The 24,513-nt window shown below is 48.2% G+C and overlaps 1 long non-coding RNA gene across 1 annotated transcript; it reads left to right on the plus strand.

Annotated features, from left to right (window-relative positions):
- Window positions 1-3,985: 3,985 nt before the first annotated feature.
- Window positions 3,986-20,492, plus strand: LOC144164541 (uncharacterized). Its single transcript, XR_013321210.1, has 3 exons — window positions 3,986-4,193; window positions 4,804-4,890; window positions 19,968-20,492. It is a non-coding gene; the product is annotated as an uncharacterized LOC144164541 (long non-coding RNA).
- Window positions 20,493-24,513: the final 4,021 nt, after the last annotated feature.

Here is a 24,513-nt window from a genome sequence, read left to right on the forward strand (position 1 = left end):
TGTTCCCATCTTCGCCTACGCCGATGATCTGACGATCGTCGTGCCAGACGAGAGCTCTCTCTGCTCCGCGCTGGCCGTGATCGATCGGTATGGCCAGGCAAGTGGCGCGCGGCTCAACAAAGCTAAATGCTCGGTGATGTACGTACCTTCGGGACGCACCACCGCAGCCCAAACACGGTCTCCCGGTGGCCTCGGAGACTAAGGCCCTCGGGTTTCGTTTCTCCGCGACCGGTCCATCCCCTAGTAACTGGAATTCCGCCATCACTAAGCTCCAAGTAAAAGCGCATGACTATGACTCGCTCCGCTGTCCAGTCACTGCCCGCGCCACAATCGTGCGGACTTTGTTGTTCTCGCTGTTGAGTTACGTCGCCTCAATCATGACCGTGCCTGCGCGAACCAAACTGGAGGCGGAGCGCATCGTGTTCCGTTTCCTCTGGGGCGGCAAGCCAGACAAGGTCAAGAGGCAGGTCGTGCAACTGCCCAAGAGTAAGGGGGGCCTAGGCCTCACCGATGTGGGAGTGTTGGCGACAGCACTGCACGTGAAGTGGACGCGGGCGGAGCTGGATTGCGACATTCCTCTAAACAGCTGTTTCGCGTCCTATTTTCTGAGTACTGGGATACGTCTGTTCGCGCGAAGCTCCGTCCGCAATAACGTCGCCCGCGCGGGCACGCCATCGTTGTTTTACACAGGTGCGGCCAACGCCCTGTTCGACCTGCAGCAAATAACTCCACACATAGACTTGTTCGCGACTCCATTGAAAGTGTTGGCGGAAATGCTGTCCCCCAGCCTCCCGCCGCATCTACAGCAGTATTCACTCACGCGTCAGAAACCCAGTGGGAATTTAATATTGGCACAGTTTTTAGAGCCTAGCAGAGCAACTTTCCAGTGGCTGTTTGCGCGCGGGAACCTTCCTATCCTTCCCACACGAAAGCAGGCCCCTGTGGGGTTGGTTCCTGCGCTCCGCGGGGCCCCTTGTTGGTTCTGCGGGCCGCCCGAGCCCACGGTGCACATCTTCCGTGATTGCGCACTCCCGCAGGCACTCCTTCGAAAATTGGAACAGTTGTTTGACATCCCTGGCATCCCTTATGAAACTCTGAGGTTCCTCGATCCGCTCCCGCGCGTAGCAGTAAACCAGTTTGTTTTGGTCCTCGTGGAGTGTTGCTATCAGGTTTGGGTGGCCCGCTGCGCTGCCGCTTACTCTGAGCGGCGGCCAGGCCTCCACGAAGTGCTTGAAAAATTGCGGAAGGAGGTCTGGTTCCACCTGAAAGAGAGCAGCGCAAGCTTGGGCCCCAGGGCTTCGCATCCACCTGGTGTAATCCAGCAGTGATCTTAGAGGAGGCTGGGGGGAGCATCAAGGTGGTGTACTAATGGTTTTCTTTGTTTTTCAGGCTGGCTAACGTTTTTTTCCTTTCTACGTAGCCATGGGCATTCACACCGCCACCCCTGCGGCCAGGTGGAAGGGCCGCCACTCTAAATCACAAGATTTCCCCTCGCTCCAGGGGGGACCCTACCCTGAGTGGCGTTATCGGAGTTGAATGATGATGCTTGGTTGAGTTTTGCTGCTCTGGGGTGCGGCACATTGGTGCCAATCCCTCCACCACCTGATAACGGTATGGAGGAGATGGGAGTCGGATACCTGGCGTTCCTTGTTCGAGGCTGGCTCGTCTCCTCCCCGCCGCGCCGGCCGGTCGGGCGCTGTTTGGCCCTGATCGGACGCGCAAGTAGGCCTCTGGCCACCTTGCGTGGGTCCCACGTGCAACCTCGGCCATGGTCGCCTGTTTGGGCGACGCCGTAGGACGCGCGTCGGTACAGTGTAGTTCTTAACCCGGTCTTGGCGTTATTATGCACTGTACGACTCGGCCAATAAACCCCGTGGTTCGTCCCGGCCCTTTGGAGCCTGTCGTCGCCTGTGTCGGTGAGTCGAACCCGTTGCGGCGTCTCCCTCGTGGACGCCGCGAACCTCTCAGGGGCATTTTGGATGGGTTATTTCCAGGTGTGGGGAAACACCCTGAACCCCACTTAGCCCGCAAGGGACCATCGAGTCCACATTGGCGCTCAACGTCTATAACGAGGCTAGGCTAGAAGTGTGCAAACGTTGCAATTCCCGGGCGATATCGCATACGAGCAGACCCATTGTCGGCCGGTATTGCATCCAACAGAGACGAGCATGTGCCCGGTGATCACAACGATCCGTGTTGTAAAAATGATTTTAACTAACTCTGTGTGAGTCGTGCTCTGAGTTGGAGCGGGCGACGCGGTCGCCGCAGGCTGATAACCGCTTGTATTGTGGTCAGCCTCGAGCGCTTTGCAGCTCGTACTGTTTCAGCGCGTTTTTTTATCTCTCGGATTCGTATCTGCTACACGCTCAATGTCTCTCGCTGAAGTTATCCCATCGAAGGAAATTCCCCCTGAGAGTTTCACGGTGGTGAGCACCCGCAGTTTTAGGAAAGTATACGATACTTCCGTGACTCGCGGGCGGCGAGTCAACAACAACAACCGGCACTGCGGCGCAGCTCTCTTACTGTGGGATGGTTGAAAGAGAGCTGTCGCCTTCGTGCCATCCTGCGGCTGGCACTGCGCCGCAGCTCTCTTACTGTGGGATGGTTGAAAGAGAGCTGTCGCCTTCGTGCCATCCTGCGGCTGGCACTGCTGGCACTACTACAACTACTACTACTACAACTACTACTACTACTACTACTACTACTACTGCTACTGCTACTACTATACTACTACTACTACTACTACTACTACTACTACTACTACTACTACTACTACTACTACTACTACTACTCCTACGGCGGCGGCGGCGGCGGCGCAGCTCTCGTACTGTGGGGATGGTTCGTACGAGAGCTGTCGCCTTCGTGCGTGGAGTATGATGAGTGTGGAGTACACACTAAACTTTTTTACACCCTTTTGGCCAAAAAGGGTGTAAGATTAAAAAAAGGGTGTTGGGAGGCCCTTACGCCCTTTTTCTTGAATCTCAACACCCTTTTTTGTAGCTTTCCACCCTTTTTGCGTGAAAAAAAGGGTGTTGACCAACCTCAACACCCTTTTTTTTGGAAGGGTGTTGAAAGGGTGAGGAAAAGGTGTTCAGCTCATCATTGATTGGGGTCATGCATGCAATACAATTTCAAAAAGACATCCCATTGTACCAACCACCCAACCTCGTCTAAAATGTTCAAAAGCAAAAAAAAAAAGCTGCCAAATTCAATAAAAAGCAGCGGCAGCACCTACGTTGAAACAGGAAAAAATATCAGCCCTTGCTTATTACGACATCGACAGAATAACACTGCCCCTGCCACTTTTTGTTTTCTACAGCCTTCCACGGAGCACAGCACAACCTTGAACTGTGACATCTGTATCATCATTCCGTCGTTCCCTGTTCTTCTCCTGCCCCACCAGCACAATCATAGCCCCCTCTGACAACAGTCATTCTCGTCACTCAGTGGAGTTATAAAGTACTAGCAATCACAATTTTATTCCATTCTTATTGTTAGCGACCGTAAATATTGTGTACAAATGAAATAAACAGACCACCTAGTTTCTCCTGCAGAAACAACGTTGGAGAACAAGGCAGATATCAAAAGAAAACAAAAGTTGGGGAGGGAGGGGGCATGAAATCGGGCGCTAAATAAACAGACGCCAAATAATAATACGATTACTTACACTAGAACACTGCCAAATTTCATTGCGGAGTGTTTTCTTACTATCTGCTGCTTTTTTTAACGTTCAAATTGAGCGCCAAAAAACTCCGTTCGCGTTTTGTGTTTGTAAACTTAAAAAATATAAGCTTCTTTATTATATTACACACAAAAAATAATAAGTTACTGTTATATTCAGTAAAATAGGCAATTATTTATTGTTGCCGTTTTAATTTGTTTACGCAACCCGCTGCCAATGGCCGACACCCTGAGTACGGCGTGCGGCGGCGCGGCCAGTTACCTCCTCGAATCGCCCCGTGACTGCCGTGACCCGTCTGGCGTCGATTGTGATCTGTGGTGTACCGTCGTGCCGTTAAACAAGCGCAGTTATCAGGGTTAATTGGGTCCCTCGTCGTTTTCGGTTGTGGCTGTCGTGTTCGACTTCGCGAAGAAATATTTGAGAACAACTTTGCACCTGAAGACGGCTAATTTCGTTCGGCGCTTGCCCCTGAACGTCGCTCGCTCTTCTGCGTCGTTAAACGTCCTGGCAGGTAAGCTGTCTCGTCACATTTGCCGTCTTTCTTGTCACTGGATGTCGTTTGTAGCTGTGATCGCCGCTTTAAGGATTCGTTAACAGGAGCCCGCGTGTGTGAATTGTTTAACTGAACTGGCTAGGTTGAACCTAGAGGGCTGGTCTCTAGAAAGGCGATGTGCGAAAGAACATTGTGGTGCTTGCATTGAGCGCTGAACGCACTGGCGCTCAGTAACGCAGCGGCGCTCAGTAACTCAGTAACGTTTCCCATTCCGGAGCACTATATTGAACAGCTTCAGAGTTCACCACTGCGAACCACGTCTTACGCGTAGTTTATCAGAACACGGGCGGCTACTCCTCTAAACTGTGCTGCGCAGCGTTTACGGCTTCGTTAATCGCCGCTGTCGTTTGTGCCGTGTTGTGAATGGCGAGGGAGAATCGTTTGCGAGCGAATGTGCGCGCCTCGCAAGCTTCGTTGCGTTTGCGGCGAGCCACCTGACCATGTGTACGGTGCCGCTGTACGCGGGCATTGATTTTGGCTGAATGTTGTGTTGCCCGAGTTGTAACATTCGTGCACCCAATAATTTCCATTCTTGCCTGTGTGGTAATCATGTGTCATCCTGTTTTAGACCTCTGGACGGTCTGAGCATATCACGTCCCTCCATTCAACCGGACAAGAGCCACAAGCATTGTCAACAGTGTTTGGCCGCCAGAACGTGAGTTTTCAAACACAGTTTTGGTAGCACAGTGGGCTACCATACTTGAATAATGTTCGATCACTTGAATGTACAAGTTCTCGCCCCCGTAACAACAATTATTGGTGTTTCATGCATAACCTAACATGTAACCTCTAAATGGCAACCTTTGTTGTTAATTTCGGAAAACTCAGTTTCACCCAAAATCATAATGTGGGCGTAGCAGTTAATCATCATGTATACGAATTTCCTGGTGTTAGTCATGTTTACGGTGAAGCCATATTTCTTAGGTACACAAAAATGTTATTACCTTCGTAGTTTAGTCTTCGATAAAGCCTTACCAGTTCTGTTTTCAGCTATTTTTTTTATGTTTATCATGCGAATTGACAGTCCTTGCAGTCCACTTTTTCAAATAGTTATGTAACTGCCCGTACCATTTAAAGATTCCTGATTTGGGTTCTGAAGGCTGCGATTTACGCACACTAGTGCTGTACCGCCAATAAAGAAACATCCTTCCACAAAGGAAAAGATTTGAAAGTGTAAAGTATCAGCTGCATTATTCCTAACTGGAACATGCTAATTAAAAGGCCTGGGGCTTTTCCTGAAAGCACTGTGGATGTTATGAGAGAGGAAAACCACTCAAACACATCTGTCAAGGCCGTTGCTGCTCCAAGATGCGTGCAAGCATTGAGTCTTCTGAGCACTACATTACACCTTTTTTTTTTAAACAACCGACGTGCATGCTGAACGTACTCCTGATTGGGCGTGTGCCAGGCGCGTAGCCAGGAATTTTTTTCGGGGGGGGGGGGGGGCGACCGTGGTCGACCAAAAGATGGGACGGGGAAATATGTAGGCAAGGCATCTTGCGCGTTGTTTTGCAAACGAAGCTTGAAATAACTGACTTTAACATGCGATTTGTGTATGCTCAACACTAACCGTAAAGCCCACCTTAAGGAGCTTAGATAGTGATGATAATGATGATCACCTAAATTCCCGTTCGCTGGTCTATGGGCAGACCACGGGCGATTCATTCATCCGCAGAGCAGGTGGTTAGGTGGACCCGCGCTCGTGAGCGTGATCATGAGTGCGCTCGTGAGTGGCGCGCGGTCCCCGAAGTTTGTCGGGCGGAAATGGAGGCCAACACTGGTTGTTTACTATCAAGATTCTCATGTTTTATAAAAGATTTTCCTTTAGAAAAGGGACTTTTTCTTGTCAGCTATGAAGTACAGTCGAGCACGATTTGAAGGTTATCGCGCCAGCATTGAGCGGCCAAGCGGGCCACCAGCCCACGGTTTCGTTTCGGAACCATGAAAATCAAGATTTCGCACTCTTCGCTCCCTTGTTGGCTGTTCCATGATACAACAATGGCCCGCACGACTGACTTGCCACTCCTTGAGTTTCAAGCTGTACATTCGTTGTTATCAAGCACAGACTTGGAATTGGTTGCCCTTTATCTACGCCGACGATAACGGAACTTGCATGGAATATTTGCTAAAGCTGGTGTTCTTTCTGCTTCGTTTGAAAGAGTAGCTTTCCCGCGATAACCTTCGAATCGCAGTGGACAGTACATGCGGTGAATTCGTATATTATGGCGGTGAAGCTAGCAAACGTGCGTCTTCGTCCTTAAGTAATCGCCTTTTGTTATTTTTTGTGCTAGTAACGTGAGTAGTAAGTTTGCGCTAAGCGGAACACCTTATTGCACTGCTGTTGAATGTTGAGCTTGTTGCACGTTTCTTAAATTTCATTATATTTCTATCTGTTAAATCGAAACAGACATGGCTTCAGTAAAATTCTGGTTAAGCAAATACAGAATGCTGATCCTAACCAAGAGGGAGGTCAAGGAAACAGTGGAATAGTGCCAAAAAAACAAAGCTCCGCAATAAGGAGAATTGTGTAGTTTTGTTGATGTGGAGGAAATACAAGATGGGCAGAGCAATGCTTTTTATGCAGCAGAAATTATGGATCTGCAATAGTCAATGAAATGCGATGTCGGTAGAAAAATAAACATATCAAAGATTGATAGTTGACTGAACAAAATACAGCGACATGCTCTGTCATGTGATTATACTTTGTACCAGTGTAAAGACAAGGAATGACACGCTCCCGTCCACATGTAAGCCTATATGAGGCTTTTCCTGCTGTTCTGCCATTCCCCGGCCGTGCTGTTCCGCCAGTGAAACAGTGGGGCTGTTTCGATCGGCTCGCGGCAGGCTCCCGGCGCTTGTCGGTGTATCCGGCGCGAAATGCAGCCGGGCTGTATATATTGACAGGTACAACACCATCCTGAGCGGGCGCAGGGATCAGACGTTGACATAGCCCCTGTTTTCAGCTTTATATGAGCAAGATTGTCCTTAAAACTGCAGGTTCCGTGCCTGCAGGTGACTTCAGGCGGTTTTTCAGGCTGCTTAAACCGCACCCCAGCCTTGGCATAAAACATTATAGCAGTGGGGGGGGGGGGGGGGGGCACTGGCAGCCCGCAGGGGCGCCTTGCGTTTCAAGGTGACGGTAGTGGCGACACCGCGGACCCCGAGCCCATGTGGGTTGGACCCACCCACGCCCTCGGCTGTGCGTGGCTTTGCCGTGTCCGGGGAAAAGGGCATCCTGGTGGTTGAGCCAAAGCCAGGGTTGTTTTGGACCTTCATGGCCCCCTGGCAGAAGCAACACACCACTTCGGCCCCCGCTTCCCGTAGACGGTGCCCCCAGTCTGACCCGACCTGGGGGGAATCAGCCAGTCGCCTTTTCCTGTCCTCTTCTTCATTCTTTTCCTTTCCTATCGTCTTTCCTAACCCTGTCCTGTCATCTTCTCTCTTCCTTATTTCTCCGTTTTTTCTGCAGGTGGCGAGGGTTAACCCTGTGCAAAGACGTCACTCTTGATTTCAAGCATAGGGTTATAGTGGCAAGGTACGGTTAGCGTGTGCTGAAAAAGCCACGTTCCCTTGTTGGGCTCGGTGGTGGGCGACCGGCCTTGCCACCGAACACATACTTGTTGTATGGCATCTTCTAATCCCTTTTCCATGAATCGCTCTCTTAAAAGGGGGCGCACCGAGGCAACCACCTTTGAATTTTTTCTTTCAAAGAGGCAAGAGTGTTTTCCACGCTCTCACGTGATGCACTCGGAAAATGAGAACACAACAATGAGAAAGATGTCACCATTTCTTGTGTCCAAATGTCTGTCGAACCTCATTGGGGCTGGCTACAAGGCACAAAAAATGTCCAATGGCGACCTGCTGATTGAAGTTAAAGATAAGACTCAATGTGACAAGCTCCTCAAAGTTGACAAAATTGGTGACAACGCTGTTACTGTCAGTCCTCACCGCTCCATGAACACTGTGCGTGGTGTCATAAGTGAAGCAGACCTCCTAGACCTTACTGAAAATGAACTCCTTGAAGGCTTCCATGAGCAAAATGTCATCAAAGTTCAGCGGATAGTCATCCGCCGCGAAAACAAAGAAATCCCCACCAAGCACATTGTTCTCACCTTTGGCACAACGGTTCTCCCGGAGACCGTAGAAGCTGGCTACGTGAAAATCCGAGTCAGACCTTACATCCCCAACCCGCGCCGGTGCTATACTTGTCAGAAATTTGGCCACGGATCACAGAGTTGCAGGGGTAAGCAGACATGTGCAAAATGCAGCAAAACCGACCATGTGTCCGAAAGCTGCACTGCCCCACCACACTGTGTCAACTGCAGCGGTGACCATGCTGCATACTCACGCTCATGCCAGCAATGGAAAAAAGAAAAAGAAATCATTGCGTTGAAAGTAAAAGAAAACATCTCTTACCCCGAAGCACGCAGGCGTCTTGTTATCACGCATAAGATAGCATACGCCGACGTGGCGCGTCAGGGTGCGGCAACTGTCCAATCAGGGACCTCGTTGAGAGGGCCTGAGGGGACATCATCAGCCCCCCAGGTGCAAACAGCGGCACCTGCTGCACATCCAGGAAATGGTGGCCCGAAAACGGCCAATGTGTCAGCTGCAGCCTCGCGGTCTGCACAGCTGCCTAACACCACTGAGACGGTCGTAACCTCACAGGAGAACCGGAGGCCAGCCAAGGCCCCAGGTCTCAAACCGTCAACAAAGAAGCCTTCTTTGGAGGCTATGGACACAAGTGAGCCATCCTCTACGTCAATCACGCCGAAGGATCGCCACAAACCACTGGAGTGTACGAACTCCCAGGAACTGATAAAGAAAGCAGAGCTCCCTAAGGTGTCTCCTACTGGAAAAGGCTCTGGCAGCTAACAAGCTGAGCCTGCCTTTAGTAACAAACGCCTCCATACTAGCAATGACGTTTTGTAGTGTACTGCAGTGGAACTGCAGGGGGCTTCTGAAAAACCTGGATGATGTTAAAGAGCTGCTCTGGGAGCATGCACCTCTGGCAGTGTGTCTCCAAGAAACCCACTTAAGCAGCAAACACACAGACTTTTTACCCCAGTACATCACATACAGAAAGGACAGGCAAAACACCAACCAACCATCGGGTGGTGTGGCCATTATCCTTCAAAGGTCACCCACAGCTAAGGAAGTTAAACTCAAGACTGAACTAGAGGCTGTAGCTGTGAGAGTTATATGGTTGCAGCGATTAATAACAATTTGCTCTATTTACATTCCCCCAGACAAGCGACTACAGAAATCTGAATTTGAAAATCTAATGGACCAGCTGCCAGAACCGTACATAATAGCAGGAGACTACAATGCCCATCATCCTCTCTGGGGCTGTGAAAACTACGATTCAAGAGGGCGAATGATAGAAAAATTACTAGTCTCCACTGGAGCTTGCACACTGAACAAAAAGAAGCCCACATACTTTAGTCCCACGCACAAAACATCCTCATCAGTTGACGTAGCTCTCTGCACTGCTACTCTCTTCCCACTACTGGACTGGCACGTCCTGGATGACCCTTATGGAAGCGACCACTTTCCAGTCGTGCTGAAAGAGAAGGTAGTGTCGACACATGGGCAGAACAATGTACCACGATGGAGGATGGGGTCTGCTGACTGGAAAACGTTTCGACAGCTCAGCTGTCTTCCACGTGACTATCTAGATTCACTGGACATCAACAGCGCACTTTCTTTTATCGAAAAGCACATAATTGAAGCTGCTAGTGAATGTATCCCACAAAGTTCTGGTAACCCAAAAAGAAAGCCGATTCCTTGGTGGAATGAGGACTGCCAAAGTGCTAGGAAAAAACAAAATGCAGCATGGCGCCTCTTCCGTAACTCTCCCACGACTGAAAACTACATAAACTTCAAACGCATCAAATCCCAATCGAGAAGGGTGAGACGGATAGCAAAAAGTGAGAGTTGGGAGAAGTACATAGAGGGCATTAACTCTTACACCGACCAAAATAAAGTATGGAATAGGATACGCAAGTTGCAAGGGCAGCAGACTTGCCCCCGCCCTATAGTTGATAATGCTGGTGGCACTCTGGAAGATCAGGCGGATGCACTGGGAGCATACTTTGAGTTGGTTTCAAGTGCAGCGCACTACTCAGCCAAGTTTCTTAAATTGAAACGTAGGGAAGAAAAACTGCAACTTCATCGTAAATCACCTCCAAGTGAGGCATATAATGCTGAGTTTTCTATTGCTGAGTTTGAAGCCTGCCTAAACACACTTGGTAAAGCAGCACCTGGACATGACAATATTCACTATGAAATGATCAAGAACTTGCACCCAGAAACTCAACTTTCATTACTATCGCTTTTTAATAGGATCTGGAACAATGGATATATCCCTCCAAGGCTGAAAGAGGCCATTGTTGTTCCAGTATTGAAGGAAGGGAAGGACCCAGCAGTTGCATCTAGCTGCAGACCTATAGCTCTCACAAGCTGTTTGTGCAAAGTATTTGAAAAAAGGATCAACCGAAGATTAATGCATTTTCTAGAAGCAAACAGGCTCCTGGATCCATTCCAGTGTGGCTTTCGAGAACAAAAATCCACGCTTGACCAACTTGTGCGCTTGGAGTCCCAAATAAGATATGCGTTCGCGCATAAACAATACTTTCTGTCTGTATTCTTTGACCTTGAAAAGGCCTATGATACTACTTGGCGGTTTGGTATATTGAGAGATCTCTGTGCCCTTGGGATACAAGGAAATATGCTAAAAACAATTGAAAGCTACCTCTCTGATAGGACATTTCGTGTAAGGATCGGCAGTACTCTGTCTAAACCATTCACACAAGAGACAGGGGTGCCGCAGGGAGGTGTGCTGAGCTGCACACTTTTCATTGTAAAAATGAATTCCCTACGCACTGTACTTCCGCCAACCATGTTTTACTCAGTGTATGTTGACGATGTGCAGATCGGCTTCAAGTCCTGCAATCTCTCCTTTTGTGAACGCCAAATTCAGCTGTCAGTGAATAAGCTGTTCAAATGGGCAGATGAGAATGGCTTCAAATTTAACCCCTCAAAAAGTGCCTGTGTACTGTTCTCGAAAAAAAGGGGCATTGCCCCTGCACCAGAAATCTACTTCTGTTAAAACAGAACATAAGTTTTTCGGATTGATCTTCGACTCGAGACTCTCGTTCACCCCCCACCTGAAGCATCTGAAACTGAAGTGTTTGAAGGCAATGAATGTGCTTAAAGGAGCCATGAAGAGAAAACAAAAGTTTGTTTTATTCGAAAGATTAGGTGTTTCATAGTACCCCAAGCGCTTTCCCGGAAGCAAATGATGCTTTATTCACTGAGAAATAAGGCAATTTAAGCCAAAATTTCAAATCTCCCGCTAAAATTGAACATTTCGTGACGTGTACAATGGCGTCATAGCGCCGGTCCATGAAACAGATACTTAGTATGTCGACTCCATATAGCACCCACACGCGGGAGTCGATCGAGACGGCGGCCATTTTAAAAATACTAGTAAAACCTAGTGCACCCGCCATAGAGTTAATACTACTGACTCTAGAGCAAAAGCTGCCCGGCCAGCCCGTGCATTGAAACCGTGCTACACCCGGGCGCTGACATGATGCCACCCTTACAGCGTTGCCCGCTGCCTTTTTGCCTACTAGAGTTGGCGGCAGTAGTCGGTATTTACCTAGTAACCAACGCATTCCATCATGGCAGCCACCGTTGCTGTGAGTGCGCCGTGAAAACTTTGCTGTGCAGACACGCTGTGTGAAGTTTTTCCTGTGGTTGGTAGCGAACTTTTGTGCCATGCTGCCGCGTTAGATGCAGTTTTGCATTCTCCGCAGCTGAGAAGGGAAGCGCCTAGATTAGCGGGTACTTCGTACGCTCGGAGAGGTAGCTTATGCGGGTGCGTCAGGGGAGTTCGGTCGTCGCTTCGGAGTTGAGCGGACGTGTTTTTTCGTGCTCCTGTGCTTCGGAGGGGCTTCATTTCGGCGGCCCGTTGCCAGCGCGGGCCGTTGGACGTCGCCTGGCTTTCGCTCTGCTGGTGTGGGCGGTCGAGTGCCAGCTCCAGCCCCCCCCCCCCTCCCTCCCTCCTCCCCCAGTACCCGTCTCCAAAGCGGTCGGGACCGCCGCAGACTTCGCTCTTCGTCGCACCATGCTCGCCTCCGCGCTTCACTGTTCCCTTCGAGGTTTCTCGTCTCCCGGACGCAGCATTACGCCAGCCAACAGTGTTCGTGTTGTGTTGTGTGCGACGGAATCGACCACAGTGGAACTACTCTTCTCTACTCTTTTCTCACCTTTCTAATCTTTACTTTTCTCTCTCCTATCCTATTTCCTCTACTATTCCCGTACCCGGACTGTGTTAAATGCAGGTGAACTCCCATGAGAGCTTAATAATATCCCCAGTCCATTTATTTTCCTGCTTCCTTTAAAAAGAAATCACTTCCCCCTGATTGCTTTTTTCCCCTGATTTTTTCCTTGTGCCTTCCCCCGTATTCGCGCATGCGCTGTTTGTGTATATATATATCCTTTTGTGTGTGCTAAAAGAGTTCAGTTGATATGCAGCGCTAGTCCTGTGTAGTCTTTTCTTTGTTGTCCCGTCTGTACAGCGCTATTTTAACATGTTTCACACGCCTCCCCACCCCCCCGTATTATTGAGGTGCTCTTTACAACTACTTGCTTTTCTAGCGAATGGAAGTTCGAACTGGACAATGCTTCCAAGAAATGCATGTAAATGGAAATCGTATTTGTGACTGCACTTTATGCTAAACAAACATGCTTTCTGTGCCTGTTCCTGTGCCTGTCTACGAGGCCCCTGCAGCACGTGTGTCAACTTTTTTCGCCAGTTGAAATGCTTTTAGGTAGAGGCCCTTGCATTAGCTTAGATTGAATAACCGTGAAATACCCAAGCCTAATATTACTAAGTTATGTGCATCAAGAAACTCTCTCAGGAGATTTTCTGTTTTTCTAGGTACGCTTAGAGGATTTGTCATTGATTGTATCCTTGGGGACGTCACACAAGGTACATGATTAATGTTGTCAGGTTACATTAGGTCGCAATAATTCTATTTAATGGCAGCTTAAACAAAATCTCGACAAAAGCAAACCAGAGACTAGAAGATATCATGTAGAACGCGCATTTCCATTCTGGGTTTGTGGAACTATAGCTTTCAGTACTTCCAACTACAAAGAAAGTAGTGCAAGTGTTCATTAGTCGCTGCAGGGCTCTTTACCTTTTAAATTTCATGCCCCCTCTCCCAGAAAAAAGAAAGAGGAAAATTGTGTGAGAAACTAACTATTTCCAGCAAAGCTATGGCAGGTTTAAAGCCAATAAACCGACAGGGTTAAAAGCCAAAAAACCTTTTTGAAGAAAAAACAATTTCATGATAAAAAACCTAAGAACTGGAGAAGAGGAGAAGAACGAAATAAACAAATACAAGCAGAGGCAGCATAAAAGAGCAAAAAATGAACAAAGCAAATGCAATTCTAAGAGGCAGTTAGTCACGAAAGCTTCCACGAAGGAGCAGACACTTCAGGAGAAATTTTTAATAATTAGAAATAATGTACCCTATTTACATTATGTACACAGAAAATCAGACATATTTCAGTGGTTTTAGACAAGATGGAGCTGAAGTAGCCAAATCAGTTCTTGCCTTGAAGAAGCAGATTGCAGTGATTAAGAGAGAAAAACAGTCACAGGTGCTGTAGGGGTGTTACCAGCATGCAGCATCCTTTGTTTGCCCATTTTGTCATTTTGCCTGCTTCTTTTATGCCTATCTTTTTTTCGCCCATGGTGCTGTCTTTGTACTGGCCATTTCCTCGCCATGTTTTTTTTTTCTCCCGAATTTTTTATCCTTTATTTTATGCCAGTCCTTTCCTTTCCTTTCAAGTTTACTGTTCCCATTTCCACATGTAGCACAGCCAGCTGGACAGCTCTTCTTCTTTCCTTGGTTAACCTCCCTGGCTTTCTTCTACAGTTTCTCCTTTCTTTGAAGTCGCACATTAGGTCATCTTAGCCTTTCTCTTACCAGCACGAACTTCCCTAGAGGTCTGGTGGTATTACTGGTGGTGAAATAAAATTTGTTAAATAAGAATTGCTTGTACATATGACCCTCTTGCTTTTGCTGAGTTTATTTTTGCTTCTGATACACGGACTGATGGCATTGCGATGGCCCAATATTTTTGATGAAAATAAGAATGCTGATGACCACAATCTGAATGAGCATTAGCCAGAACTTTCATAATCAGCTACAGCATTACTGGAACCCAGCTTTGGTAATGCAACTTCGTCATCATCCTTGTTGCTGTGAGCATGCTGGAATGGAAGCATGGAAATTCTACAAGGTCTGGTGTGACACCTTTGTGGCCACCGGTTTGATGTTGGCATAAATGAGAAGGCTGTGCTACACATATCGAATTCCTTCGTTCTATCGCGTATCGCATTCGCATAACGCATTCCTTCCTTTTATCTAGTGTATACAGCTGAAGAACATCTCCAGATGGCCCTGGCTGAACCGATACGTGCAGATGCAACTGTCGCAAATAATAACATTGAGAGTTCAATTTATTGTCGGCTTTCTTAATGACTGCCATATGCAATGCACATTAAGTGTCTGAATACTCTATATTAGCGATTGATAGTCTCATGCTAGGCAGTCTGATTCACCTGCTATAGTTATGTTTGGCAGCTGTTTCAAAGTTAACCACTATGATTGAACTAATGAGCGGCAATAACAATTTATAGGTGCACTCAAATTAATTTACTTTCATCGACTTCGCCTTCGTCGACTTCGCCTTGCACAAAATACATGACGGTCCCATCGCGACCCAAGAAAGCGCATATGTGTGTTACCTCAACATGCTTCCTAGGCAGTCTCTGTTGACAGACAGATTTCCGGCCGAACCCGCAGGCATTTCAGGCAACACCGCCTGCAGGCGGAGTGGTCCTGATAATTGGGCGTGGACAGAAGTGGCCGTTTCCGTTCATTGGCGAAGGCACCCAGGGAAGGACAGAATAATTTTTCTTAACGCCCCACCACACGGGTGCTCATCTCACATGAACGAAGTTTACTCCTCCCCCACCTCCTCTGTGCAGGTATATACATGGGCCATATGAGAGCAGAGGTGCAAGTATACGTAATTAAACAACGTCACTGATCCGCCGAATTTAAGAAATGTGTCATGCAAAGCATCAAATATATTCTCGAAAATTTCAGATTGCGTGTTTCAGCGATCAAAGGAGCATGCACCAATCGCACACGCCCATACAGGAGATTTCTGCACCTACATTCGGGATTACCTTTCAACTTCGCCTTGTCCTCCTCTAGAAAACCACCTTATCGTGCAAATAAAGTTACCATTATTATTATTAGTTGGCAGTTGTTTTATCTCTGACTCAAGTAAAACACCGTTCAGTGAAAGTATAACAGCACCCGTAAACAAGAGCCTAGTTATACGCTAGGCATGGTAAAATGGTTCGTACATTTGTTTGTTTTTAATTTACGAATCATCTACAATTAAAAGGACCCGATCTGCCCAGACATGTTTCGCGTAACATGATATGAGCGGCTGACGGCGAGTTCAAATCGGCAGCAGCCACTACGGACATGTAGAGAAGGCGTCCTTGAAGATAGGCGGCGGCGGCTTTATTCCGTATCGTCGGCAGTCTTCGCAAGCAACGAAGTGACACAGCAGACACTAAGGCGTATTAGAGTGAACCTTTGTAAATTAGCCCCACACGACTGACGCTCCTCGCAATATACCGAAACTGAATTTGGCGCCTCAGCACGACGTCTTCTTTTTGCTTATAATTTCATTTATTTTTGTTCGTCAGGCATGAATACTCCAAGAAAACTAACAAAAAGCATATAAACTTGTTAAGAAACTCAGTTATTGCCATAAAAGTTGCCTAATTTTAGCTTAGGGCCCTAAATTTGTGCCCCATTTCCAAGAAAAATTCTTAGCCATATCTTCAACTACTGATCTGGCAACTACAGCGTGGCATCATGGCGGCATTCATGTTTAGACACATTTTTGAGCCAGCTTTACCCGCCTGGCACCCGCAGCCCTAGTCATGGAATCGCCTGATCCGGAGAACAAAACTCTCGCCGAGGAGCTCGGGCTTGCATTTAACAACCTCACACCACTAAAACGCTCAATGCTTCCAAGTGCACGAGCGGCAAGAGTTGTGGGATACGCGGTGGACGGGAAAGCGACCATTCCGCGATAGCCACAACAGACGAACGCCCAGCCGTCGGCACCGCTGCCTCGTCAGCCCCGTCGCGACGGACGAATATAGACTGGTACGTATGGTGCCGTATTTTGATTACGGTTAATAATAGTTCAATTTCAGTAGCAGTATCACTTATGCCAGTTGGCCGGTGTCGTGTATGGAAAGCCGTTCGCGCGAGCTCTCTGCTTCGACCAGAAAGATACAAGCGTCAATGCGCGGTGTTTACGGCATTTGTTTCCCCAAGGTCAGAGCGATTTGACGAAGTCGGCGACGAGCGCCAGCATGTCCCAGGAGTGAGCTGACGTAAGGGTCCCTGCCGTAATCACTTCCTCGGAAATGAAGCGAGCACACTCGTACTTCCTTTAGCTCTCTTTCTCCTCCGTTTGCAAAGTTCACAAAACGTAGCCACTTGCTTCGCCTAGGTTCGTCGTTGGGCAGCACATGAAAGGAGATCTCCTCACCGGCGGGGATGTCGCACTCCCTTGACGATTTGCCCGTACTACATGGGCATTTCAAAACGCAGCAACGAAATTTCATTGTAAAGTACTCGAACAAACTGAAGTTTTCAGTGGTTGTAAACTGGAAAGGAGCTCGTAACGACAGCAGCAAGCCAACACCATTCGAAACTTACGCGACGACTGGCACTATCTCGTCGCTTCTTGCTGTTCCTTACTCCCCTCGTTTCTATTTTTACCTTTGCTGGTTGGCGATATGACGGCCAACCTCCTGTGAAGGGATTACGATACGAAGCAAGGTCGCGGCTGTGCGTGCTGGAACGCTTCGTTGGCCCCGAAGAGCCTCGAACCCGAAAATTTGTCTGCGCGACGGCGAGATGTCGAGCTCGGCCGGCGCCTAGTTTCGTACGCATTGGCGCACACGCTTGTGAGTTCGTTCGGACCTTCAACCGTTTACTCCACCGTTCCTTGTCATAAAAAGAATGTGCAGTATGTTTCACGGGCATTTAGCTCGCTATGCAAACTGTAATCCCTGCCTAACATGCGTTTGCTTTTGCCGGCCTCCGCCAATCGCAGAGCATTCTCGAGTGACATCATAGGTTCTGTTGCGGAAAATGAGCTGGTGGGTCGCATGGTCATTTCCTTTTTTCCTAATTATGTAGCTTATTTGAGCGAAGTTTGCGTTATAAGTGGTGTCGTTATGGTTCTAACGAGGCAATCTTTCGAATGAACCAAACTTGTGTTTTCTCTTCATGGCTCCTTTAAGATACTAGCACACATGAAATGGGGCACTGACAAGAAGTGTCTACTACACCTGTACAAAAGTCTTGTTTTGTCCCGCCTAGATTATGGATGTGTAGTTTATGGGTCAGCCTCTAGCACTGCACTGAAAATGCTTGATCCTATCCACAATTTGGGCATCAGGTTGGCCACAGGGGCCTTCCGCACTAGTCCAGTACTGAGCCTCTATGCTGAATCAGGCTGTTGGTCTCTGGAGTACCAGCGAACTTTTATTGGTATTATTTGTGCCCTGAAGGTTACGTCACAGCCCGAGCACCCGTGTGACTCCCTGATTAGAGATAACTCAAGAATGCTGCTCTTTTCAACTCGACCTTCCTTAGCTCAACCGTTTCCACTGCTGATCAATTCCATCTCTACAAAACTATCGATCTCGTTTGATGACTCTCTCAAAATGACCCCAGATGAATGCGTGGCACCCTGGGATACAAGCATCATATCATGCGACACCTCATTTAGACAAGTAGACAGGAAAGGCTCACTATTGGAAGTCAAACAGCACTTCGCATACCTCCAAGACAAGTACAAGGCTGCTCAGTTTTTCACTGATGCATCGAAAACCAAATCGGCTGTGGCCTATGCAGTTGTTGGACAGCATCTTTCAATAGCAAAAACAATGCATAAAAACACATCCATATTTACAGCAGAAGCACACGGAGTATATCTGGCTGTGGACCACATTATCACAAGCAAAACACAAAAGTCGGTTATCTTCACAGACTCACTCAGCGTTGTCACGGCCCTGTCCACAGGAAAGGGCACCAAGAATCCCACATTTACTGCCCTTCTTAAAGCTCGGTACAAAGCACACCAGCTAAATTTAGAAATTATAGTGTGCTGGGTTCCTGGCCATTGTGGCATAGCTGGCAACGACGAAGCCGACCAGGCTGCTGCCAGAGCAGCTGAAAGAACCAGTGTTGACATCACGCAAGTACCTTACCTGGATATGAAACCAGCAGTAAAACATACTCCTTCAGCTCTGGCAGAAAGAATGGGACGGAGAAGTAAACAACAAGCTTCACTTGGTACAACCTATAATCGGCCGATCAGCTGCCAGGGAAAAAAACAGGGCCTTTGAGGTCTGGCGATGCAGACTACGAATAGGACACACACATGGCACGCATTCCTACCTCCTGACTGGTGACCAGCCGCCAAACTGTGCCAGATGTGGCGAGGGTCTTTCAGTCCTCCATGTTTTGGTTGAGTGCTCGGCCATGGAACCAGAAAGGAGACGCTATTTCCCGGAAATGTACCGTAAGAATATGCCACGGCACATTGCAATGTTTTTATCAGACTGTCCTGTGTTCGAGTTCAGCAGAGTTTTAGAATACCTTGATGATATCGGTTTTTAAAGCAGGTTTGTTTTAGAAAGTAGCATTCTCGTCCACCTCATTACCTTGTTCATCCGTAGGGTTCTATTTACCATGGCCCTATACACCGTTAGCTCATTCCATGCCTCATCACACTCCTCACTCATCTTTTGGATCCGGCCCTTTACACCGAAGTAATTTTATGCACTATTTGCACTCATTTCATTAGCACATTTTTACCTCATCGTAGCAATGGCGCTCTTGGCCTTAGATGCCCTTGCGCCAAAAAACCCCACCAAAGAAGAAGGGAGGCACTGCCCCCCCCCCTCTCGCCCCCCCTTCCCGGCTACGCCCTTGGCGTGTGCTTATTCTTTCTTGCATCCACCACATTCGAGTCGTCACGTTGATTTGGGAATGCTGGAATCCAGCATATGCTGGCAATATACGAGAGCTTGAACACAACCCACTTGTCCGCAATGAGTTTTCAAAGATCTCCACCACCTGAAGGTACTGGAGTGAGATGTAAGCATTGCCTGAAAACCATACCAGATGAGGGTACCAAATCATAGTTATAGGTCTTTCTCGCCCATTTACGTGTTCTGAACGAAAAAAGTGCCATTTAAAGGTGACACGTTCCCTGTCGATTTCTGATGCCTGATTAAGTTTGTGGGCATAAATTTAGCGGCTTGCTCACATGTCTAACGTGTATGTGTGCTTGTTAGGAGTGAAGTAGGTAAAAATTGAAAGGTTTGATTGTAGTTGTGTATAGATTATCTACATTGTTTTCATTCCTAGAAAAAAAAATTGAGGCAACCCTGCCAATTGTTCTGCATTGCTGCGTTTTATTATGCTTGTATGATTCGTAGAACCCACAGGAGTTCAGCTGCTTGTTAAAGGAGAAATGAACAGTGGTACAAAAAGAAGAGCATCTACTAAATAAAAATCTTCACAATCGCAGGATGCCAACGGTCCACCTACCAACTTGCGTCCTGCATTGTTTCTGCTGGGTGGAGCGGCGCATGGAGCATTTTTCAGCTTCTCGAAGTTTGTGATCAAGCGCTGCCCCAAGTGAAGGATGCCACAGAGGGGTCTTCTGTTTTAATGCCACAATTTCATGTGCTGAGCAATTACTCGTAAGGCATTTTAAATATTCATCATCCCAGAGGGTATGTTACCTCCGTCTTGGGTGGATTGTGGCTGCAATCAGGTTATTTGTGACAGAAACAAGTGAACCACGTGGTGAGAGTCATTGAGGCCTTGTTGATTGCGCATGCTTCTGAAATAACATTATCATTCAGCTGAATACTTTCTAAATATTTCACTTTGTGAACAAAATATGATAAAAGTCATGATTAGTTGTACTACAGTGCAGGAAAGAAATGCCAGCATATATTTTAAGAGCCTCTGATATTTCAGGTCATTGGCTGGTGAGCAATAAAACAGAACTGAAAATTGTTTAAAGTGAAATCCAATATTTGTTGTCACCAGTGCATGACCCGTAGTAAAAGCTATCTGGTCTCCCAATTTCAAATGAGACCGGAAATGCCAAAAAAATAAGGAAATAAACAAGACAGCTCTCGACAATAAACCAATTCAAAGAATTGCTGAATGTCTATAAAGTGGTGATTCAGGCGGGTTAGTTCGGTGTTGATGAAATACAAGCAGGCACTCGCCTGGTCAAAAACAAATAAACAAATAAAGACGTTTTGGGGGCCCTACTGGTCCCTTGATCACAATGAAAGGGGGGTGAAAGGTCGCGATTATTTATAGGTTCGGTGGCGCAGAGTGCGCATGTATGTCTCGGGGAGATTACCCCGCGACCGGGTAATCGTGTTTTTAGTTGGTTGAATATGCACTGATTCTAAAAGTAGTCGTGTCGACAGGCACTTCTCTGATGCTATTATGCTTGCGGAATTCCAATCGATGACGTGGTCAGTAGCCAGGTGATGATCCGCCAAGGCATTTCAGCTTGCATTGCCTTTTTTGACATCGTTCTGGTGCTACTGAATTCTTTTAAAAATTTCCAGTTTCACCTATGTAGGATGCGTCGCAATCCTTGCATGGAATTTTGTAGGCAACTCCGGGGAATCTTGATTTTTCTGAAGGGTCCTTCACGCGTACCAGCTTCTGCTTAAGCCTGTTCGTTGGCACGTGTGCAATTTTAATGCCATATGTGCCAAACACCCTTGCAAGAGCTTCACTGATGACTTGCGTGTAGGGGACGGCAGCGCGTCTTTGCCTGTCTTCTTCAGGAACCCTTTCGGAGGAGGCAACTGAAGCCCGCAATTGTTGCGTCCTCACAAGCTTTGAAGGGTAGCCGTTGCTACGAAGGTCCTTCCTTACCACGGCTAGCTCTTGCTTGCGCAGACCAGGCTCAGAGCAGATTCGTGATGCGCGTGAGAACAGTGCAGCGGCGACGGAGCGTTTTTGGCCTATAGGATGCGCAGAGTCGAACCCCAGGTATCTTCCCGTGTGGGTCGGCTTTCGATACACAGTGATTGTAAATCATTTGGCCGACCGTTTCAGAAGTACGTCGAGGAAGGCGATCTGTCCGTTATTTTCCTGTTCCATGGTGAACTGGATGCTTGGAACACAAGAGTTTAGATGCTCAATTAAAGGCATTATGTTTCGGCGGTGGATCACACAAAAACAGTCGTCTACGTAGCAGACAAAAATCTTAGGGTCGTCTTGTACGAGCATAGCGCAGACTTTTCTAGAGCCTCTAAGGCAATATTCGCACAGACTGCTGAAACGGAAGCTCCCATCGCTGTTTCAAACCGCTGCTTGTAACATTCTACGTTGAAAACAAAACATGTGTTCTGCAGGCCAAATTCCAGGCAAAATTATGCGGTCCGGAGTTGCAAGGATCTACTCGAGAACGATGCATCTCTGCCTTCACGTTCGCCAATTGAGACGCAAGACTTATATCGTATCCTGGAATTTGGCATGCAGAACACATTATTTGTTTCCAACGGACACTATTACAAGCAGCGGTTTCGAACAGCGATGGGATCTTCCGTTTCAGTAGTCTGTGCAAATATTGCCTTAGAGGCTCTAGAAAATTCTGCGCTATGCTCGTACAAGATGGCCCCAAGATCTTTGTCTGCTACGTAGACGACTGCTTTTGTGTGATCCACCGCCGAGACGTAATGCCTTTATTTGAGCATCTAAACTCTTGTGTTCCAAGCATCCAGTTCACCACGGAACAAGAAAATAATGGACAGATCGCCTTCCTCGATATACTTGTGAGATGGTCGGCCAAAGGATTTACAACCAGTGTGTATCGAAAGCCGACCCACAGTTACCTGTGGTTCGACTCTGCGCATCCTATAGGCCAAAAACGCTCTGTCGCCGCTGCACTCTTCTCACGCGCATCACGAATCTGCTCTGAGCCTGGTCTGTGCAAGCAAGAGCTAGCCGTGGTAAGGAAAGACCTTCGCAGCAACGGCTACCCTTCAAAGCTTGTGAGGACGCAACAATTGCGGGCTTCAGTTGCCTCCCACGAAAGGGTTCCTGAAGAATACAGGCAAAACCGCGCTGCCGTCCCCTACACGCAAGGCATCAGTGAAGCTCTTGCAAGGGTGTTTGGCACATATGGCGTTAAAATTGCACACGTGCCAACGAACAGGCTTAATCAGAAGCTGGTACGCATGAAGGACCCTTTAGAAAAATTAAGATTCCCGGAGTTGCCTACAAAATTCCATGCAAGGATTGCGACGCATCCTACATAGGTGAAATTGAGAGCATGACGGAATCCCGTCTGGCCGGGAGGGTACATTAGGAACGAAAAAGAGACACCGACCAGTCCAAACAAAACGTACTGACGTTTCGGCTTCCAGCACGGAAGCCTTGTTCACAATAAATGCATCACCAGAAGTGGGTCGTTTAAGTGGGCTTGAATAATGGCTGCAAAGAGCGTGCGTAGATCGGGTTTAGCTTTCAGTCGTTACGATTGACCGTGTTAGATGTGGTCTGAATGATTAGTGATTCCAGATGTAGCCGTGATGCGGTCACTTTTTCTGTAGCGACGATTGTTGCATTGTCCCAATCAATCTTGTGGTCATTCACGACGGCGTGTTCGGCTAAAGCATTGTTGCGGCCGCTTCTATTCTTTACGTTACGTGCGTGCTGCTGCAGACGATTCTTATAATTTCCTGATTCCCCGATATACACGCCGCTGCAGTCTGCACAAGGTATCTCGTATACCACACCGGGGAAGCGCTCCTTGGGCACGCGGTCCTTGACTCTCACGAGCTCATGGCGCATCTTTTTGACTGGAACGTGGGCCACCTGTCGAAGTTCCTGCACCAAGTTATGGCTCCGCTCGTCGGTAAAGGGACCACTCACGTTCGTAATTCTTTCGATTTTGTCGAGAAGACTCGCAACACCGTGATGGAGAAAGACGACTTGATGGTGTCCTTCGACGTGAAGTCCCTTTTCACGAGCGTTCCGATTGACCTGGCTGTCAACGTGTGCACCGCTGCTCTCGAGGCTGGTGAGACGTTGCCCGGGAGATCACCGATGGATGTGCCAGAACTACGCAGGCTTCTAGATTTTTGCCTGAACAATACGTACTTCGTCTTTATGGGCCATTTTTACAAGCAAAGGCAGGGGACTCCAATGGGTGCCGCTATTTCGGTCACGGCGGCGAACCTGACAGTGGAAGCGCTGGAAGCACGCGCGCTAGCGTCCTTTGCCCCTCAACCAAAAGTGTTCTTGCGTTATGTCGACGATTGTTTCTGCGTCGTTCAGAAAGACGTGGCGAACAGCTTGCTGGCCCACCTCAACAGTATGGAACGTGCCATTCAGTTCACGTCAGAAGAGGAGGCCAATGGCAAACGTCCCTTCCTGGACGTCCTCGTGTCTCGGCAGGGCCAGAGGCTACTTTTCAGCGTATACCGCAAGGAAACGCACACAGGCCGCTACCTGAACTTCAACTCCGTGCACCCCGCTTCCCACAAGAGGGCTGTTGTTAGCACGCTACTGCAGCGTGCGAAAAGATTGTGCTCGAAGCCCGAGGATGCGGCGATGGACACGGCAAAGGGGTGGGACGACCTGGCTAGCTGCGGTTACCCGAGGCACTTTATAAATGCAACGGAAAGCCAACTGACCGGACGGGGACAACTGGACGTGCCTCCTACCCCGATGAAGCGAGCTCCTGTGCCCTACCTTCCAGGAACAAGTGAATGTTTGGCACGTGTCCTACGGGAATATGACGTGCAGGTGGCCCACGTTCCAGCCAAAAAGATGCGCCATGAGCTCGTGAGAGTCAAGGACCGCTTGCCCAAGGAGCGCTTCCCCGGTGGGGTATACGAGATACCTTGTGCAGACTGCAGCGGCATGTATATCGGGGAATCAGGAAATTATAAGAATCGTCTGCAGCAGCATGCACGTCACATAAAGAATAAAAGCATCCGCAACAATGGGATCCGCCACCAGGGGGCTGACGCAGTCGCCCGCGCCTCGCTTCAGCTCCCGATTTATGCTGCCAAAACGCGGATTGA

Source organism: Haemaphysalis longicornis, unplaced genomic scaffold (assembly GCF_048455015.1).
Source record: "Haemaphysalis longicornis isolate Haplotype H1 unplaced genomic scaffold, Haemaphysalis longicornis Haplotype H1 scaffold_1, whole genome shotgun sequence".
Classification (NCBI taxonomy): domain Eukaryota; kingdom Metazoa; phylum Arthropoda; class Arachnida; order Ixodida; family Ixodidae; genus Haemaphysalis; species Haemaphysalis longicornis.